General features: G+C 39.9%; 1 protein-coding gene across 1 annotated transcript in view; it reads right to left on the bottom strand.

The window, feature by feature from the left end:
- The window catches only part of DSCAM (DS cell adhesion molecule), a 432,936-nt gene that overhangs the window by 297,843 nt on the left and 118,285 nt on the right, over nt 1-16,808 (bottom strand). The window lies entirely within an intron of this gene.

Here is a 16,808-nt window from a genome sequence, read left to right as displayed (position 1 = left end):
AAAGGATGCCTGCAGCCCATCTGGAAAGGGCACAGCTGCTGTTTGACCCACAGAATCCCAAAATTATTGAGGCTGGAAAACACCTTCAAAGTCAGAGAGTCCAACCTGTGTCCTGGTGCCCACCTCATCCCCAGCCCAGAGCACTGAGTGCCACATCCAGTCATTCCTTGGACACCTCCAGGGATGGGGACTCCAAACCCCTCTGGGCAGCCCTTTCCTATGACTGTCAACCCTCTTCATCAAGAAATTTCTCCTGATGTCCAACATGAGCCTCCCCTGGTGCAGTTTGGTGCCATTTCCTTTTGCCCTGTCCCTTGTTTGCTGGGAGAAGAGGCCAGGAGACCCTTGGCTGGCTGCAAGGTAAGCTGGCCAAAGTGTGCACAGGTAAACAAAACCAGCTCTAGAGCAGAAAGTCCCAGAAGGAAGCTGAGTCCCTCCTTTTCCTAAATAAACTGGTACAGTTCTGAATTGGGTGAGAGAAGACAGATCCTGGGAAGGACCTTGCTGGAAGGACATTGCTGCAGGAAGAAATTGTGGAAGCAGACATTGGTAGGAAGTGGAAACTGGAACCTGTCCTGACAGCCTGGATGTTTTTTTTTTTTTTACCAAGTGCTCTGTTGAGCTGGGCATCCCTGATGCACATTCCAGGCAGAGTGTGGCATTAACTCCACTGCTCAGTGCTGGTCCCAGACTCACAAGTCCTCTGCTCCCTTAGGCAGCCTGGCCCTTCTGATCCTTCCCCAGGGCTCCCAAAAGCTCAGTGGCTGTTCCATGCTATGTTCTTCTTATTTTATATTTAGTTTGTTTGGTAAAAGATGGTGGAGCATGGCAAAAACAGAAAAGAGAATTGTTTGAAATTTCAGAGTTTGTTTTCCCAGCACTACTTGTCTATTTAAGGATGCAAATATGAGTAAAAGCCTCCATGTAATGAGTAAATCAGAGTGCATCTTTTGGCCCCTGGTAAAACAAGTGCTTATTCTGTGTGGGTTTGGTTTCCCACTGTTTCCTCTGCAGCTCAATGCTCACAGATGCAGCATCTCTTCCCTGCCTTCTTTCCCCAAACAGCTTTTAACCCAGTAACCTCTTTTTTTTTCTTCCTTTAACTGCCCCCACAGCTGGATTCTTTTTAGCTTTGGACACACCCACATTCTAGGGATGTCCAGAAAAAATTAACCAATTAAGTCATTCAAAGCCCTGAGCATAGTTAACATTCATTTAGAGCATGAAAAGAGCAACACACCTTCGTGGGGCTTTGCCAATTACACGGTGTTTCAGCCAAATGCAAATCATGCCAGAATGAAAATTCCAAACTGTGCATTATGTTCATTTCTAAACCCTGTTAACTTAATTAACTCTTGGTTAAATGTGCACTGATCTCAGACATAAAGCGTGTTTGATGAGGCATGAGGCATTTTTCATTAGGCAAAAGAAAGAATTTGGAATGTGCAAACCATTTGCAACAAGAGAGAAGACTCCCTTCCTCAAATTGTGTACAACTCACACCCAATTTGTGGCCAGTGAAGGTTTATTTTCTACTTGTACTTTGTAATGCTCTTGTCAGTTTTACTTGGATCACAAAGCATCATTTGAGCAACTCTATCCATCAAATGTGGAAGATAATATTCTGCATTGCCAGTAGCATTTAAAATGCAAGAGCAGGTAATATGAAAAATGAATAAACCATCCAACACTGGTTGTATTTAACCTGTGTTGCCACTGCTAAATCCACACACCGAGTGGCTGCTTGGTGCAATTATTGGAGGCACAAGTCCAGGTCCTCAGATCCTGTACCCAGCAGGCAGACATCCATTTCTAAAAATAAATAAATAGCAGGGAAGGGGCTTATCATTCTTAGCAGAGCTGGGACATTTTTTAGTGAGCACAGATCCACACCAGAAATAACTAGAAGAAGGTGCACTTCACTAGCTGCTAAAAACTTTGCTGTTTGCAAATTGATTATTATCTCAGGATACCTTACAGATTTTTGTTTTTGTTTATTTTTTTAAGAAGGAAGGAAGGAAGGAAGGAAGGAAGGAAGGAAGGAAGGAAGGAAGGAAGGAAGGAAGGAAGGAAGGAAGGAAGGAAGGAAGGAAGGAAGGAAGGAAGGAAGGAAGGAAGGAAGGAAGAAGAAAGAAAGAAAGAAAGAAAGAAAGAAAGAAAGAAAGAAAGAAAGAAAGAAAGAAAGAAAGAAATAAAGAAAGAAAGAAAGAAAGAAAGAAAGAAAGAAAGAAAGAAAGAAAGAAAGAAAGAAAGAAAGAAAGAAAAGAAAATGCCAAAAATCAAACTTGATACCTGGATGTGATGCACACTAAGGCAGAGATTCCAAGTTAGCAGTAGGAAAGTAATCTGGCTGCCTCCCAAAGCAGGTGCCATAAAAACAAATTGTTATTGCAGGGGAAGACAAGCATTCCTGTCTGCATAAAAAGGAATTAAATGAGATAACAACTCTTCTCTGTCCTAGAACTGAGGCAGCAAAAAGCTCCTTCCCCCCAGAATCCTGAGCACTGTAAGAGGCAGCTTCTAAAAATCACAGCTGGATGCATCTGTCCTTTCTCTACACACAGTGAATTCTGAAGCCAGAATTAAGGCCAACTGGAAGAGCAATATCAAACTGATGTCACCCACATTTTGCACCCCTATGGCTGCAAAATAAACCACAGGTGAGTAAGATCCTCTTGTTGGCACAGAGAGGCTTCCAGAGCACAGAGAGTGCTGCACTGACACTGGAAAACATGCAAGCAGGGCACCCTGCAGCCATTGTCCTGTCATTAGGTATGGGAAAGAACAAGAAGAGACAGACTCCATGACAGGCCCCAAAACAACATCCCTGAGTTAAACAGAGCTATGGTGTCTGGCTGTGGGCTACATCTCCTGTGGCCAGCACAGTAACATTTCTGAGCTGAGAGGAGATGCTCCCCTGCCACCCTCAGAATGGAAACATTCAGACTCTGGAAGGCTACACCATCTCTGTCTTTTAGCACCAGCAAGTCCAGAAAAACTCCAAAGGGCATTTTGATTTCTGTTTCTTCTTTGTGATTGCAGAGCAGTGCAGAAGCTCCTGTGCTTATTTCTGCTGCAGCTTCCTTTGATGTACAATTTACTCCATCCCACCCCTGATTCCATCTCTGCATTCCCTGCTCAGGAAGGCCCTGAACACAGAATTTCCCACGGGGCTGAGTGACCACAGCCAGTTTATGCAGCACTCTGAACACACAAACACTTTTGTCACACAAGCTGAAGTGCTGCCTCTGCTGCTCATCCCAACACCCCCTAGTTACCTTATTCTCTAGATAAATTGCTGTATTTTTAAATAACATCTGGTTATCTAGTCAAAAGTTACTCTTAATTTGCTTCTTCATAAAACAGACCAGCATATCCCACCTTTCCTGCAACTCAGTACCAGCAGATGTTTGCTCAATATTTGCCCATGACAATTTCTGCTGATACAACACACATTTCTTCAAAGTAACCCTTTGAACCTGAATTGGACTACAAGCCTCATACACACACTCCAATTTTGCATACTAGAAGATGCTTGGTTTAGCATGAAGTCAATTTGCATACTGATAGATCTCTTCCCCTTCCAGTCACAATATAAAAAGTTAACATACTGCTGTCTTAATTCAGTGTATGTCAAATCTGATTCCTTTTGATGCATTCAGCCACCTACTGTCACTTTAATGCATTTTCCCTGCACATGCATACACCCTGTTTCATGTGAAAACATTTACACTGCCACTCAATTCAGTTAATTTTCCCCCAAAATATTGAAATATTCAAATAGAGGTGTATTCATCTCTTCAAAAGAGTCAACATTTTCAAGTTAGGGAAATGAGGAAAGAGGAACTATTCTATTTGCACAACAGTTGAGTCAGAAATAGTTTTACACTGAAACTGCAAAGTTAATCAGTGATTTTTTTAATCTTGTGTGAACATCTACTCAACTTAGGTGAAAACACATAGCTCCTCAAAATTAACCACAGGAAAATAAGACCAGGGAAAGAAATCAAAAAGATGTCAGAAATACATATATCATGTATCAGAGCAGGGTAGCTTCTCATTCAGTCCTGGCAGCAAAAGATGACATCAAAAAGACAGAAAGAAAAGAAAATTACAGGGAGATAAAAAAGTTCATGCACAACTGCATGATATTTATATGCCAGTCTCACATCCAATCCAGCAACAGCATTTTCCTCAGGAATCTAGGGAGGACATTTATCTGCATCAAAACACCCATCTGACTTTTTAGAAAGGTAACTTTTCCCTCTTTCTGGCATTTAATGGGCTCATTTGGCAACATAATTTAACTACTTGCAGTTCCTCAACTACTGATGATGCCTTGTTGGCACCAGCCACATGTTGCTGTACAGGTGCATTAAATTGCATTTCTCAGGCTAATTCTAACTGGAGCTTACTCAAAAAGCTGCCCAAGCACATGGTGTGGGAGATTTCCTGCTCTGTAACTCTCTGAATAAACACAGAACAGCCCAGGGAGGAGCTGGAGCTGCTGCAGAGAGCCCAGAGGAGGCAGCAGGATGAGCAGAGGGATGGAGCAGCAGGAAAGGCTGGCACAGCTGGGATTACTCAGAATGGAAAAGGATTTGGGGTGAGCTCAATATGGCATTTCAGTGCCTGAAGGGAGCCATGAAGAAAGATGGAGAGAGAAAATTTACAAGGGCCTGGAGTGAGAGAGCAAGGGGGAATGTCTTCAAACTGAGAGAAAATAGGGTAAGATTAGGTATTAGGAAAAAATTCTTTTCTGTGAGGGTGGTGAGGCATTAGAACCAGTTTCCCAGAGAAAATGGTGCTGCACCACCCCTGGAAGTGTCCAAGGGCAGGCTGGATGGGGCTTGGAGAAACTTGGGATACTGGAAGGTTCCCAGCCCATGGCAGGGAGGTGGAACAAGATGATTTTGAATGTCCCTTCCAAGCCATGTCCTTCTGTGATTCTTAGATAAGTACTATATAAATACATGTTCAATACACTCTTCTGAATCACTTGCATGGCAAAAACAATCCCAGCAACAGCAAAACCAAAACATATCCTCCTCTATAAAATTAAGAAAAAGGAAAGGATTAAGATGTTGAGAATGCTGCCACTTAGTTTCACTGATCCTACAATGTGTTAAGCACAAGGGCTGTTGTCCTCCTTTCTCAAAGCTTTCAAGATTGCACAACCAGTTAAACAAGCACTGAGAATTTTGTTTACCTAGTTCCATTTCCAGTGATTGCAGAACACAGGGAAGGAGTCTGCAAAGATACAAAATTCTCTTTCCAATTTTGCCTCCTCACTGTTATTGCCATTGAGGCTGAATCTGCAAGCAGAGAGCATCACCCATGCCAGCAGAGCACTGGGATCTGTCAGATTTGCTGTCCCTGACTCACTGATTGATTTTGTTTCTCCCATTTCTGGGTCAGTGAGTTCTAAAACGTGGCCATTTTCCAGGCAAGTATGAACTGCAGCAGAGCCAGCCTGTGAATCCAGTGTGCTTTAGCTGTGGGTGGGGGAAAGAACAGGATTTGGTGCTGAGCCCTTGTCATTAGCATTTATCTGTGCACATGCACATGCACTTGCCCTCAAAATTTCACCTTGGAGGGGAAAACATTCCCTTGGAGACAGAAAGCACAGAATATCTCCTCATTATAATACTGACAGGTTTCTGGCCTTGAGCTCTATTCTTTCTTTTCAGTAAGCATTTCCTATGGGTTTGAAAGGAAGAGGTAAAACTAAGTTTACAACGTATTGGTGTGTGAAAATGGAATCTATAAAACAGGAGTTCACACAATCATTAATAAACCATCTTCTCCAACTAAGAAGTCTCTATGGAGTAGTGAAAATGTATCAGATTCCCTGAGTCACTTTTATTCCATCTGGGATTTTTTTTTAACATTTTAAATAACATATTTCATCTTCACTCCTTGTCAAATCCCATGAATTTAGACAATACCTCATAAGCCTTTAAAGAGTAATCAGAGATGTAATTGCAGTGCTTTGTTAAGTTACTTTTGTGACTGAAAAAGGGGCAGCAACTCAACTGCTCAGTACTCCATAAAATCAAACTTGGAAGAGACATTCAGGACCATCCAGTTCCACTGTCACCTCAACACCACCATCATCCTCCCAAAAAAACCATGTCCCCAAGGGCCACATCCAGACACCTCTGGATCACTGAAGATGGTGACTCCAACTCTCTGGGCAACTTTTTCCAGTGCCTGATCACTCTTTCCATGAAAATTTATTTCTAATACCTTAACAGAATGAACAGTCCCAGCTCCCTCAGTTCTTCCTCACAGAATGAGATGTTTTCCAGAGAGTTCCCCAGCTCTGTTGCCCTTCTTTGGCCATAGGCTGCTCAGTTTTGCTGTTAATAAAAGTGATCTGTTTTGCCTTTTTATTTCACTGTTGATTTCTAGAAGACTGAGTTCAGATGGAAAAAAAGGCACAAAGAGAGGGAAAAATATTCAAACAGATATTAATAGCAATTCTCAACCCAAGAACATGCTAAACTGGCTGTAGCAAGTCCTTGAGTCACCAGATTGTTCTCCCAAAGACACATTTGTTTAGACTTCCATCCTTTCTCTATTTCTTATCTGGCAAGAAATGGCTCCACGAGGAAACAAAGTGAGAGCAATGCTGGACAAACACTGAGTATTTATACTCAGTCAGCAGGAGATGGGCTGGTGAGGTTCTTGAGGCAAACTGCAGCTCTGCTGCCCACCAGCAGAAATGTGCTTTCTATCAAAATAACACAGGAGTTCATTTATTTTTAAGTCACCTTTTTCCATTTTACCATTTAGGTCATAAACGATACTCGTGGAATCATAGAATGGTTTGGGTTGGAAGGGACACTAAGGACCAGCCAGTTCCAAATGTCTGCCATGTGCAGGCACATCTTCCACTAGACCAGATTACAGCCTGGCCTTGGAGACCTCCAGGGATTGGGAGTCCACAAATGGGATTGAATGAAACAAATGAAAAATGGGATTTCTCCCATTTGAGAGAGTGAACTTTGAGTGGTATCACAGGATCCATCCCTGGGCAGCCCTGTCCCTATTTGTGCTTGGGAAGCACCTGGTCTCCTCTGAGCTGGAATATCTGTCTGGCCCTGGCCAAAATCATGCCCAAGAGCCCAGTGAGAGCCAGGCAGTGTTTGCACAGTCAGCACAGGACAGCCTGGCACTCCACCTCACTCCCTGCTGCTCTTTTATTTACCAGAGGAGATGTGGCCACTGAGCCCTATCTAACAACCTTTTAAGTTGGCTGCAATCATTCTGCTCACTCTGATGCAACTTTGATTACATTAAGCAAATTGGAAGAAGGCCAGGTGGAACAGAAAACACTCTTACCCTTGTTTTGAGAGAGCGATTAACCTACATAAGAACATTGCTCATGAACATTATCAGCATCTAACCTCACCTCTCCTACCACAGGATGCAGGAATTCCACCTCAGAGATTTTGGCATTGTCTTCACTACCCTGAGCTGTCCTAAGCTTACCTTCTAGAAGGTTACCTGAGGAGAGGACTGAGAGACAACAGAGTAGGGAAATGACCACAACTCTTCCCAATCTATTCAACAATTATATGGATTAATAATAATTACATCTCCTTTGGCCTAGGAGACACTCTGAAAATTAAACTGTTTTAAGCACTCTAACATTCAAGGCCATAGCTTCCAGGTTTCATTGCACTTTCCTGAAATTAGCAAAGTTTTTCCTAAAGTGTATACTTATATCATGTTAAAATCATTCTTGAAGGCTGAACATTGTCTATGATAAGTAAGATAGATCCTGCTCTTTTATTTATTCACAGGGAAGGACATTTTCAGGATGTCAGATTACTTGGGAGCTTTCTTTAATGTTTTTATCTGAGCTCTAATTTGCCACATTGAGTGACACACAGTTTGAGCCATGATCTCACCAATGCTGATTGTAGACTACTGATTTGGACTACAGTTCAAGAACTAAAGCAGTTCCCTCCGTCCCAGGTTGGAAGTGGAAATGCAAATTTAGTGTAGATCAAGAAAACCTTTTTATTGCAGAAGAAATCACTAGAGAGACTGAAAGAGTCTCCTGAGGGAGGTAATTCTGCACCTCTGTTCTATTCTGGTGAGATCCCATCTGGAATATTACATCCATCTCTGGAGTTCTCAGTCCAAGAAAAAACATGGACCTGTTGGAGCAGGTCCAGAGAAGAGCTAGTAGTGATAGACAGGAGATAATGGTTTTAAACTAAAAGGTTCAGACTAGATAAAAGAAAAAAAAAATTTACAAGTGTGGTGAAACACTGGGACATGCTTCCCAGAAAGATGTGGATGCCCCATCCCTGGAACATTCTAGGTCAGGCTGGATGAGACTTTGAGCAGCCTGATCTGGTTGAAGCTGCCCTTGATCATTGCAGGGTTGGACTAGATCACCTTGCAAGGTCTCTTCCAGTCCAAACCCTTCTATGATTCTATGATTTAATTTCTCATCTCTTCTTGAGCAGTGAGAGCTTTGCAGCCTTTGAGATCCAGACCCTTTTGGGTGCAGGTGCTTTGCTGAATGTGCCACCTTCCAGCTTCTTTAGCAGCCATCACACATCACTCAGAGCAGGTGACTTGTCCTCCCTCCCCCTCCCTGGCAGTTACCACACATTTGAAACTCGACTTAGCATTCCCTCTGCTTTTTTCTGATCAGACACATGACAATTTTCAGTTGCCAGAACAAAACTGACAGCAGTTTTAACAAATACATGATAACACAGCTTCATACTATTCCTATCTCCAGTGGGAAATGCACAGCATTCCACACATAGTTCAAACAGTGAAGAAACCAAACAAGAGGATAAAGTAGCAGTCAAAAAAAAAAAAAAAAAAAAAAAAAAAACCAAAAACAAAAACAAAAAAACCCAAAAAAACAAAAAACCAAAAAAAAAAAAAAACCAAAAAACCCAAAAAAACCCCACAAACAAACAAAGAAACAAAAACAAAACAAAACCACCAAGAAAACCCAAACCCAACAAAACCCCACCACAAACAAACTAAAAAAGTAGAACAAGATCATGAGTTTTGTTTGGCTTCAGAATAATTATACATTGAATGAGTTGATTTTCAAAACTCATGGACCCCTCTGCTTTGAAGGACTGGTTGAAAAAAATTCTTCCCAGTTTGGGTCTTATCCAGGGCATGCTAGAGAGACAGAGAGATGGGGCATTAATCCCACCTTAGGGTCATATACTACACTTATGCTCCTGACACACCTGTCACAAGAAAGCAACTTTTTATATAGAAAAGTAACAGTGAGACTATATTAATATATTTTTATATGCTTAATGAGGCTCAGCTACAGAGAGAAACACGGGGTGGAAGCTCTCTGCAGACCATTAAATATCTGAAGGACTCAATAATCTGAAAAGAAATATAGGGAAATGAGAGTGACAGCTGATCAAAGGGTAAAAATGTCAATTATATAAATGATTCTTTGGTCTCTGAAAGGTGAAATTGTACAGGAAGATCAACTCATCAAAATATCACAGGTTGACCATGACTTTTTAAAAAGTACACCCATCAGGTGAATAACTCTCTCAAAAACTATCATGGTTTAATATTCAGGAAAGAAGCTATTAAAACTCAGCATTAGTTTTGGGGAGGGGGTATGTTTGCTTTTTTGTTTTTGTTTTCACAGAATCAGAGAATCATCAGGGCTAGAAGATTACAATTGCAATTATCACAGTCACTCACAATTATCCACCATCACCCCAGCACCACCATGGTCACCCCTAAACCATGTCCCCAAGTGCCACTTGGGAAAGACTTCACCTAGAAATGACCTTGATCATCAAGAGGATAAACTTTAAATGACTGGCTTCATTCATCCACTAGCCTAAGAGATTAATCTGAAAATTTTTGTGAATGCTTTAACACAAAACTACTGGGATCAAAGAGGAATTATAAGAAATTCAACCACTTAAAGAGCTGCCACAAATCCAGAAATAAAACCTCTCCCTCAGAAACAACAGTGGTTTTCTTGGTTCTATCTATACATCTAAATCCAGGTAACTAAAAGAGCATCCTAGAAGAAACAGATCTCAATTATTTTTAAAAAGAAAAGAATAAACAAAAGTACAGGAACTGGCAATACTTTCCTGTGAAATATATTCATTTTCCAATGACAAAGAGTGATTTTTGACATCAAAGTGCTCTGGGATTGCAATCACCAGGCTATGTTTTCCTCAAATTGAAGAATAAATAAAGAAGAAATTTTAACATTGAACAAATTTCACAAGTCATTAATCTAAAAACTTTAATATTGAAGACTTTACAAATGAAAGAAACAAAGCATCAAACTCTGTCCTGCATTGCTCACTGTACCTTTTCAAGAATTGAAAAGAGTGTTCTATTTTCTACCTGGCTTTGTTTGAATTTTGCCAATGAAATAAAATTTAAAAAGCACTGTTTAATGACCCTCCATCTTTTTCAAGGTCAGATGCCTACTATTCATACATTCAGATTGAGAAGGGGAAGATTTGCCAGCCCTGCTCCTTGTGGGGAGCTGGACCAGGAGAATTCTAAAGGTCCTTTACTCCATTAATGATTCTGGGAATCTGTGAATAAAACTCCTGCCTCTTCAGAAATTGTTCCCAGCTATCTTAGTTGGGCACATGGTATCAATTACCATAATACTCCAGTTCTTTGCAATCTTTAATATATTTATTTTCACAATCCTTTTGAGAGGCAAGGAAGTCTATTATCCCTATTTTATAGATAGAGGACTCAGGTATGGAAATTTAAATAGTTTCTGCTAAATATTTCTATTCTGTTCCTCATGCTCAGGTTTCCTTGGATACTGAACATATGTGAACATTTATGCAAAAAATACCGAAAATATGCTGAAATTCTTTTGAGTAATTTCATTTTCAAAATTTCATACCTGATAACTGCAATAATTTCACAGAACTGGAAAGCTTCATTTTGGGCATTTTTATTTAAACACCTGAAAAAACCCTTAAAACTCATGTCAGGACAGGATCTTGTGATTTGATAACATACCCTGGACTCAGCCAAAGCCAAGCACTTAATTAAGCAGCATGATCATCTAAATGGCCTTGTAAACACATTGGCAAATTGCAGATTTTATTTAATAGACATCACAGAGATGCAAAAGTTTCCTGATAACACCAGCATCACCTTGGTATGAAATACAGATTATTAACTCTAGTCAGAGGGAGGAAATGAAATATGAATTAGCAAGAGAATGGATGACAAATTACAACACAGAAGTTAAAACAGTTCCATAAGAGTTCCAGTCACATGGCTCATCTAAATAAGTCAACAAGAACTCCCCAGATTTGTGATGCCAAAAGAATATCAGCAGGTTAGCAAAGTAAATCAAAGCCATAATGAAAGAAAAAAAATAAAAAGATAAAATATTGTTAAACTTTATGATAAAACCACACTTAAACGCAATCACCTACTTCTGAAACTGTGAGAGATTCAAAGCCAACAAAGCCCAGGACATTTCCTCCTGGAAAGAGTGGTCAGACCTTGGCAGGGCTGCCCAGGGAGGTTTGCAGTGCCCATCCCTGCAGGTGTCACCTGGAGGTGGCACTCAGAGCTCTGGGCTGGGGACAGGGTGGGGATGGGCACAGCTGGGACTGCACGGGCTGGGAGGGATTTTCCAACCTCAATGATTCTTTGATGCAGATTCTGTGATTTAACTAGAGATACTTTGCATAGTTCTAGCAGTAGAAGCACATTTCACTTTAACACTCAGTGGGTCTAAACTTTTACAGCAAGCACATCATAAAAACAATGAAGTGGGAAATGTAAATGTGGACAGGTCAGCAGGGAAGAAGATCTACACTGAGCCTCTACAAGCTCAGTGATATTTTCTCCTCTGGACTTACTCAAAACTTAATCACAACCCCTCAGGATGTTTATATCCCCAGGAGCAATATTCCTTTGCTTTAGCACACTCTGCTCTATTTGTGGCACATTGTTTTAAAAATATTTTAAAGGAGGCACTCAGCGTGCTGCTAAGACTCCTTCCATCAAAGTTGGAACAACACAGATCTCCACAGAAAGAGTTCACTCCATTTCATGCTCAATCTCCTGAGTAGTGTGAATTTATTAACAGCTTTGAAGTGGTAAAAAATGTGATATATATGTGTGTGTGTACAGATGATCCAAACAGTACAAAAAAACCAGCCAGGAAATCAATAAAGTAGCTTTTTAACAAATGCATTTCCAGCCGATCAAAAGAATCGCCTAACGGCTACACACGGCTGATCTAACACTCATTACATTATCATTTCAAGGAAACATCCTTTGCAGCTGAAAGGTGAAGTCTTTCTGTAATGAGCTCCTTCTCAGTCAGCAACAAGACCCCTTTTTATGGTGCTGAGACAAAATAAATATGTGGCAAACACCGGGGAGGAATTATTCTCTGCAAACAAATTTTTTTCCTCATGCAAAAGCTCTGGCTTGTATTGGGTTTGCTGCTTGGAAGTGAGGAATCCTAAGGAGAAGGGGCTCTTTAATGGTCTTCTCATTAAAAGAGGGACAATTTGATTAACCAGTGGTTGCCCATAAGGGATGGTGTAGTGGGTGGACCCTGGATGGATGCCCCTCACCTACCAAAGCCTTTCCATCACTCCCCTCCACAGCTGGACTGGGGACAGAAAATAGAGCAAAAGTTCATGAGTTGAGGACAGAGAGAGATCACTCACCAAATACCATCATGGGCAGCACAGCTTGGGAATATTAATTGAATTTTTTTACCAACAAAATCAGAGCTGGTTAGTGATAAGTGAAGTAAACCCTTAAAAACATCTTCCCTCCATCCCAGCTCTTCCCTCTCCCTCACAGCAGAGCAGGGAAACAGGGAATGGGGGTGATGGAGAGTTCATCACACATTGTTCCTGCTCATTGTTCTCCACTACATTCCTCAAAAGATTCTCTAAAAGTTCCTGCTAAGGAAACAAGCACCTATTACAAATAACCACACTACTTTCAAAATTTTCTGGGAATTGGATTTTTTTATTTTTTTATTTTTTTTTTTTTTTTTTTTTTTTTTAGCAATGACAGTGGCTGGAGGTCACCAGATTGCCTCATAGTTCATAATAAAACAGCAAGGAAATTCAATATTCTCCAGCTGTCTTTGGACTACACAATCAAATTAGACTTTCAAGGGAAAGTGCTGGTTTCACAAAGTACCAGTGCCTCTAAACCTGTCAGTTCAAATCACCTGCAGTCATTACCAAAATCTGTGAAATTGGGGTAGCCATGGACCATGATACAGGAAAAAAAATATTTTTTCATGGGGATTACTGATAAAGTTATTGATGTAAATTCAGGCAGGCTGAGGCTGAGTACTCTGTTTTTCTGTAGTGCCTTTTTCTCAGGAGTAATGAGGTTTTCCATAAAAATTTTATTGGCACAAGAGTCTTCCCACAGAAGCCAGAAAGAAAATCAGGAAATCTTGTCCCTCACAATTCTTCAAGGGGAATCAGGAGATTCCTTCTTCAGAATTAAGCACAAAACCAGGATTTATCTCTTCTGATATTCCATATCTTCACTGTTAATGTCCATGTCTGGTGCTCTCCAGTCCAGCCTTGCTTGGCATGATTTTAGGGAATGATTTCTCTAACCAAACTGAAATGTCTTAATTTTGAAAAGAAAAATCACATGTTAGAAATGCCTGTTTCTCTTGTTTTGCCATGAGAAAATAAAATGTGGAGAGATGTAGAGGGAGGAGAAAAAAAAAAAGTGAGTTTTATAATGTCCTTAAGACACCAGGCTGTTTTTTACCTTTCCCTGGGGGACTGGAGCATTTCTGTTGCTTTAACCAGCTGTGGACTGCAAAAATTAAGCACAAAAAGATCCTAAATGTGTAGTTGGAAATTTCCTCACACTAAAAACAGGAAATTAATGTTGTGCCTCAAATTGTACATGGAGTTTGTTGTGCATCACAGGAAACTGAGGAAGATCCTTTGGCCACCAAGTGTTTTGTTAGAAAATAGAACTCAAAATCAAAGAAAAGGGTAAAGCTTTCACTTCCAATCTTACAATCAGAGGGGAAACCACTAAGATGATGCAGACCCTGCACTTTCCTTTTATATTTTAATTCTTTTTTGTAGTTTTTGAATGAATCCACCTCCCCAACCCCCAGTTCAGGTTATTCTTAACGAGGTACTGGAAATTGTAATTTAGGTCCTACAACCTGCAAGGCTGGTAACTTTTCAGTAAAGTTGATGACACTTTATGTAAAAGTTTGTCCTTGTTTGCAGTGAAAGATGCTGAAGTAGACTTTTGCCTTCATTTTAATCTTGCCTTGCTACAAAGAAGATTGTGCCTTTTAATATTTTTGTAATTTATAGCATGGCTCTGCAATGGCTAAATATCTCCCCAATTTTTATTTCCTGACCTGTCCCTAAGGCATTTGAATATGCAGGAATTTTCACACTCTAATTTCCTACTACAGATGGCAGCTAACATTAAAATATTAACAACTGAGTGAAATAACCAAAACCTTTACCATTTGACTCTCCAACTCCATCCTTCCCAGAAGCATAGCTAATTTATATGATAATTAAAAGGAAATTGCAAAATTTTCAGTTTCCCTAAAAGAGTCTCTGAGGTGAAAATATTGGCTATTACAATTTTTTTGCAAGGATGGGAACAATAACTCTCTATTTTAACACACTTTGGTAAGATTGCAAGAGAGATTTCTGAAAATATATTAATGTGTTAAAGTATTCAATGTATAGCATACTAAAGAAATTCTAAATACACAGATTAAACTGTAGTTTGAACAGTGAGACAAGTCTGTGATAAACACTGACTTCTAATAAAAATATAGTGCAGCATGAAATAAATAGCTCATAATAAAGGACACATTGTTCTCAGCCCAATTTTTCTCCTCTAATGCTGTTTTTTGGGGAAGGACGGATTTTTAAAATTATTATTCAAAGTTATAAACCAATTGTCACACACTGAGTCACACTTCTTCCCTTCCAGGCAAGTTTCTGAGCTTCCTGAGCACATCTGCTGTTGGCAAACACTGGGGAAGGCAAAGCAAACACGAGTGAAAGGTGCTCAGTGCTGCTCCTGCTGCAGGGAGTGTTTGCTCTTCCCCCTGGCCAGCTGCCACCCAGCCCTGCAGGTGGCATCCCAGCTGCTGTGTGACCACAGAAAAAGGGACAGTCACACCCAGCCCAGCAGGTAATGCCTCCTCAGCACCACAGAAAATGCACCTTCTCCTCCTGATCTAAAAGAAAATGCTCAGCATGAGCTGCACGAGAATATCTTCCAACAAAAGCCCTTGTGGCAAGTCCATGTTAAATTTGCCAAGTTCTCTTTGTTAGGTTGAATTTTCACTCTATACTGATTTTCTGTGTGGTTTTGTTGTTTTTTTTTTTTTTATTAATTTTACATTAATAAAGTATTTAAACTTCATGTAAAAAGCATCGCCTTCCTATGTGGCTTCTATGCACCTGCCACATGGTTTATAATCTATTATCATTTACTATTATTATTATTATTATTATTATTATTATTATTATTATTATTATTATTATTATTAACTTACTTATTACTTATTACTTATTACTTATTACTTATTACTTATTACTTATTATTACTTATTATTACTTATTATTACTTATTATTAGAAATATGGCTTTCAAGGCCAAGTTGGATGGAGCTCTGAGCAATCTCACCCAGGGTAATGTTCTCTGCTCGTGGCAGAGGGTTGGACCTAGGTGATCTTTACATTTTATATTGTTTGTATGATTTTTGGCAATGGCAGCTGGGCAGTAAAACTACTGTATGCAGTGCTTAAAGGTGCAACATTTTGATCAATGTGGGATCAAAATCAGTCTGAGGGAACAGAGGAGATCAGAGGAGGGGAGAACACTCTGATTTTCCTTCTGTCTTTGCAGGGATGCTCCAAAGCCAGTTCAGTCTTCTCAATGCATGGACAACAGAGACAGCACTGACACGAGCTCTCCTCAAAGCACTTTTGTCTCCACAAAATTCCATCTTCATTTTAATTTCTGCCATTAAACTAAGCTAATTTTAAGTGCCATTAGTTGAGAACTGGTGCTTCGAAGTACTGTCCAAAATTTGCCCTTTACCATAATAATTTTCTCTTTTACCTAGCAACAACAAGAAAAATAAGGCCTGAAGGTGTTTGTAGAGAGAAATCACAGTTTGTTGAAATAAACAAGGAATATGAGTGTGTGGTTTTCAAAAATAAGAGATGCCCAGAGATTTAGAGAATCATAAACAAGAAAAGTTGCAAGGCAGAGATTTTGTAGAGTTTGCTTAAAGACAGCAATTCCTTTTCCATTTATGTACTACATAAAGCAATTAATAAAGGTTAATATTTATGTACTGCATATATTTCATAATACTTTGCATTACATGGAAACAAAATGAATGTTCCATATTCTATCAACCTGATTTGAACAAAGAAAAATTAATAGAGGCTTCATCTACAACAAACAAATCATCTCTTCAAAGGAAATTTTAGAGTTTAGAAAGGTGATAGGAGCCAGGCTATAAAAATTACATTCTCAAAATCAAAGCTTTTTAATCTTGCCTTCATACAGGCTCATAAAAAGTAAATACCACCAAAATATGAACCTCAAAATGGGGTGTTTTGACCTCCCAGGTTGTTCCTTTGTACATGAGTGGTGTTGCTCCCACCTGCTCATCCCCTTTTCCAATATGACCTCCAAGTGCAGGGATTAGCAAAGGCAAATATGAAATCTGCATTATTTCTAAAGAGTTCTGTGCAAGCAGATTGTCTCCAGTGCACCCAGGTG

The sequence above is a fragment of the Oenanthe melanoleuca genome, chromosome 1 (assembly GCF_029582105.1).
Source record: "Oenanthe melanoleuca isolate GR-GAL-2019-014 chromosome 1, OMel1.0, whole genome shotgun sequence".
Classification (NCBI taxonomy): domain Eukaryota; kingdom Metazoa; phylum Chordata; class Aves; order Passeriformes; family Muscicapidae; genus Oenanthe; species Oenanthe melanoleuca.
This window is presented reverse-complemented; position numbering and strand designations above follow the sequence as displayed.